We start from the raw sequence: 5,806 nt of genomic DNA, 5'->3' as shown, positions 1-5,806 counted from the left end.
CCCAATTTGTGCCCACAGTTTGTGAGATTGAGATCATGGACAGTAAGAATGAATCCTAGAATCAGTGGCTCAGTGACTACAAGAGTAGACAGTTGCAGAAAGGGGACTAGAACTAAAGTGGGTCATTGGGGAGATAGGCAAATAAAGAGGAAGTATTAGAGTCTCATTCTGGAGACTAGAACTTTGCAATTTGAATCAGGCAGACAGGAAGAGTAGTTACCAGATGAATAGCAAAAATTCCTTCCCTGAATAGAACATTCTCAGAGACAGACTCATTCAGAAGGCCAAGCAAGGTCAGATTTAAATAGAAGGCAATGGCAGTAGAGTGACCAGACAGAGGGGACTGTATCTCCAGATGTGGCAAGATGGTCAGCAGCCTTCTGATCCCGCTCTGGCAAATAGGCACTAAACAAACTTTGATTCACACCCAGAGATAATCAGCTGATTTTAACATGGAAGCCAGCACAGGAATGGAATCATTTTCAGGGAAGGATATCCCTAAGACAGTGGCCAAAATGCTTTAAGCCTCTATCCCAAGTAGCCTATTTCTAGTTTCCCAAATTACCTGGAAAACAAATTACCAATAAGGTTGCTTGGTGAACGTGCACATAAAGCAAGGGGAGGTGATAGCCTGGCAGGAACCATGCCAGCCTGTGGAGCAACCTGGGGATTCACCCCTTCCCAGCAAAATTCCCATCTGAAGAAGGGATTGTTCCATTCCCCAGATACATTCCCACAACTCTGTTATTCTGGTTTTGACCCAGTTTCTATTACACCTAAATTGTCTTACACTCTCATAAATGGTCTCACAAAATCCTTAAAACAAAATAGATTTTAATTCACTTTAATAAAAAATGTTGGAAATCAATAACAGGCAGAAGGTCAGAAAATTCACAAATATATAGAGGTTAAACAATTCTTAGACAACCAGTGGGTAAAGGAAGAAATTACAAGAGAAATTTGTAAATACTTTAAGGCAAATGACAATGAAAACACAACATATCAAAACTTATGGGCTGCAGCAAAGGCGATGCTGAGAGGGAAATTTATTGCCCTAAATGCCTATATTAAAAGAGAAGAAAGAGCAAAAATTGAGGAATTAACTGTTCACATGGAGGAACTAGAGAAAGAACAGCAAAGTAACTCCAAAGCAAACAGAATAAAAGAAGTAACAAAGATTAGAGCAGAAATAAATGAAATTGACAACAGGAAAACAACAGAGAGAATCAACAAAACCAGAGTTGTTTCTTGGAGAAAACCATTAAAATTGATGGACCATTAGCTAGGCCAACAAAGCGGGGGGGAGGGAGGGAGGGAGGGGGAGAGCACACAGATGCAAATAAATGCAATCAGAAACAGGAAAGGAAACATAACTACTGACTCCGCAGAAATAAAGGAGATAATGAGAAGATACTATGAGCAACTATATGCTAATAAACTAGACAACTTAGATGAAATGGACAACTTCCTAGAAAAGCATAAACAACCAACGTTGACTCAAGAAAAAACAAATGACCTCAACAAACCAATCACAATTAAAGAGATTAAGTCATCAAAAAGCTCCCAAAAAAGAAAAGCCCAGGACCAGATGGTTTCACATGTGAATTCTACCAAGCATCAAGAAAGAATTAGTACCAATCCTGCTCAAACTCTTTAAAAAAATTGAAGAGGAGGGAAAACTATCTAACTCATTCTATGAAGCCAACATCACCCTAATACCAAAGTCAGACAAAGATACTACAAAGAAATTCTAGACCAATCTCTTTAATGAATATAGATGCAAAAATCCTCAACAAAATACAAATTGAACCCAGCAGCACATTAAAAGAATTATACACCACAACCAGGTGGGATTTATTCCAAGTATGCAAGGCTGATTCAACACAAGAAAATCAATTAATGTAATATACCGCATCAATAAATCAAAGCAGAAGAACCACATGACCATCTCGATCAATGCAGAAAAGGCATTTGACAAAATTGAACATCCTTTCTTGAAGAAAACACTTCGAAGTATAGGAATAGAGGGAACTCTCTCAATATGATAAAGGCAGTATATGAAAAACCAGTAGCTAACATCATACTCAATGGGGAAAGACTGAAAGCTTTCTCTCTGAGATCAGGAACAAGACAGGGATACCCACTGTCACCATTGTTATTCAACATTGTGCTGGAAGTTCTAGCTAGAGCAATTAGGCAAGAAAAAGAAATAAAAGGCATCCAAGTTGGAGAGGAAGAAGTAAAACTTCCACTGTTTGCAGATGACATGGGTGCCATATGTAGAAAATTCAGAAAAATATACAGCAAAGCTACTAGAGCTAATAAATGAATATGGCAAAGTGGCAGGCAACAATATCAAGACACACAAATCAGTAGTGTTCCTATACACAAGCAATGAGCAACAGGAGTAGGAAATCAAGAAAAAAAATTTCTTTTTACAATAACAACCAAAAGAATCAAGTATTTAGGAATAAAAATCAAAGCCACAAAAGACCTATACACAGAAAACTACAAGACATTGCTAAAAAAAACAACAACAAAACAACAAAACAACAAAGCCTAAAAAAAATGGAAGAACATACCATATTCATGGATTGGAAGACTAAATATAGTTATGATGTCAATTCTACCTAAACTGATTTATAGATTCAATGCAATACCAATTAAAATCCCAACAACTTACTTTGCAGAAATAGAAAAACCAATAACCAAATTTATTTGGAAGGGCAGGGTGCCCTGAATAGCCAAAAATATCTTGAGACAGAGGAATGAAGTAAGAGGTCTCAACTACCTGACTTCAAAGCATACTACAAAGCTGCAGTACTCAAAACAGCATGGTACTGACATAAAGATAGATATACCAACCAATGCAATCGAATTGAGTATTCAAAAATAGATCCTCTCATCTACAGACAATTGATCTTTGATAAGGCAATCAAGTGAACACAACTGGGACAGAGCAGCCTCTTCAATAAATGGTATTTGGAGAACTGGATATCTATATCCAAAAGAATGAAAGAGGACTCCTATCTCACACCTTATACAAAAATTAACTCAAAATGGATCAAAGACCTAAAAATTAGCACTAAGGCCATAAGACTTTTAAAAGAAAATGTCTGGAAATAATCTCAAAGATCTTGTGATAGGAGGTAGTTCCTTAGACCTTATACCCAAAACGCAAGCAATGAAAGAAGAAACAGATAAATGGGACCTCCTCAAAATTAAACACTTTTGTATATCAAAGGACTTTGTCAGAAAAGCAAAAAGGCAGCCTACGCAATGGGAGACAATATTTGGAAACTGCATCTCACATAAGGGTTTAATATCCAGAATATATAAAGACATCCTACAACTCAACAACAGAAAGACAAACAACCCATTTAAAAATGGGCAAAAGACATGGATAGACACTTTTCTGAAGAAGAAATACAAATGGCTCAAAAACATATGAAAAGATGCTTAACTTCACTGGCTATTAGGGAAATGCAAATCAAAACCACAATGAGATATCATCTCACTTCTACTAGAATGGACATTATAAAAAAAAAAAACAAAACAAAACAGAAAATTAGAAGTGCTGGAGATGATGTGTAGAAAGAGGCACACTTACTCACTGTTGGTGGGAATGTAGAATGGTGAAGCACTCTGGAAGACAGTGTGGTGGTTCCTCAGGAAGCTAAGTATAGAATTGCCATATGATCCAGCAATTTCATTACTAGGTATATACTCAGAGGAACTGAAAGCTAAGACACAAACTGACATTTGTAAATCGATGTTTATAGCAGCATTATTCACAATTGCCAAGAGATGGAAACAGCCCAAATGTCCATCAACGGATAAGTGGATAAAAAAACTGTGGTATATACATACGATGGAATATTACACAGCTGTAAAACAGAACAAAGTCAGGGAACCTACCACAATGTGGATGAACCTTGAGGACATTATATTGAGCAAAGTTAGCCAGAAACAAAAGGACAAATACTGTATGGTCTCACTAATATGAACTAACATTAATGAGCAAACTTTGAGAGTTGAAAGCTGATAACACAGGCTACCAGGGGATAGAAAGAGGGTAGAGATCAGGCATTTGATGCTGGAGGAGTATAGAATGTTCAACAGGATTGATCGTATAGATCCAGAAATGGATAGCATAATACTGTGTGAAGGTAGCTCAATATTGTAAGTATACTGGACAAAGATGTCTGAGTAATGCTAAAAGAGGAGGGCTAGGGGCATGTATGACACCAGAAGGAAAGACAGACAATAAAGACTGGGACTGTAAAGCTTAGTGAAACCTAGAGTGGTCAATGATGGTGACTAAATGTACAAATATACAAATGTTTTTACATGTGGGAGAACAAATGAATATCAACCTTGCAAGGTGATGAAAAAGGGATAGTATTGGGGAAAAAATATAATCAATGCAAACTGGAGTGTATGGTCAACAATAACATTGTAATATGCTTCCATTAAATGTAACAAAGGCACTATACCAAAGCTAAATGTCTATGACAGAGGGATATAAGGGAATTGAAATTTTTTAAAAATGTATGTATGCCTTCTCTAAAATACTTTTTGGGGATATATGCTATGAAATTAAACCAGTAGCATTAGAGATATATTCTTAAACTTGTTGGACAAGTTGTCCCTCTGCTCTTCTAATTAAATCTGTCCTCTTTAGCATGCATTAGATCAACAATGATGGGAATGTTCTGATTAGTCCAGAGAAGGACCCAGGGCTGCCCCACCACACCCCTCCAGCCAGCCCAGAGTGTGTGAGGCTGACTCACGTGGGCAGATGCCTTCTCATGAGACATTCTGGTTTCAGGTTCAGCAACCTCATGGGCCACATACATGCCAAGAGTCTACAAACTGGTGTGGCTGCTTTGAGCTTGGTTCTGAAGAACTGATGTAAAAGTGAAGAACAATTTTATTTTAAATAATGATTTTTTTCTTCAATTCTAACATATTCCTTAATAGAAATGGTAACAAGCCTACCCTCCTGGTCTGCTAAATTATAAGCAGGCTAAAGAAATGCTCATATCTCCACATGGTCAACTGAACTAGGACATTCAGTTCATGCAAATAATTAGACAACAACTCTTTATTTTAGCTATTGCAGGCAGTTTCATCACCAGGTATCCATCTAGTCAATCTGTCAGCAATTAATGGGTGATTACAGCCCAAAATGAAATTTTTGTTCGTCTATTTAGTTGAACTAGATAGAAATGGCCTAAAGCATAGAAGATACATTTTATTCCAATTAATGTTCTCACCCATCACTAAAAATAGAAAATGTCCTTAAAAGTTTTGACACTGATCTTCCACCAAAAGACAGTGATCAGTGAAGACCCAGAATGTGACTACATAAACTTGCAATGTTTTCTGCAACTCCCTATCTTGCTACCTATCAAAGAAAGAATAAACTTAAATAATAATAATAACAACAACGAGATTTTCCTTGTGGTCCTTCCCATCTGGTGGACTGTATCATACATGCATCACTCCAGCTTGCATCTATGGAAGTTCTACACACCTAGAAGTTGAAGGATTGGTGACTACATGTTGTATGAGAGAGGAGTGGGAGGAGCCAGATGGTATTGGGACATCCTGGGCCCTGTTTCCAGGCTACTCTGTGTTCTTCCACTCCTATTACTTAAACCTGGTTAATTCGCTTCATATTTTGGAGAAGGAATTGAAACTGGAAAATATATTAAAGAGGTTTTAAAGCTACAGATCCTTCTTCTCACTTTAGAATTAGGTGTTATTCTGCCAGGAAAAAAATAAATGCCGATGTTGGACC

The sequence above is a fragment of the Choloepus didactylus genome, chromosome 15, assembly GCF_015220235.1.
Source record: "Choloepus didactylus isolate mChoDid1 chromosome 15, mChoDid1.pri, whole genome shotgun sequence".
NCBI lineage: Eukaryota > Metazoa > Chordata > Mammalia > Pilosa > Megalonychidae > Choloepus > Choloepus didactylus.
The sequence above is the reverse complement of the archived record's forward strand: the minus strand, read 5'-3'. Positions refer to the sequence as shown.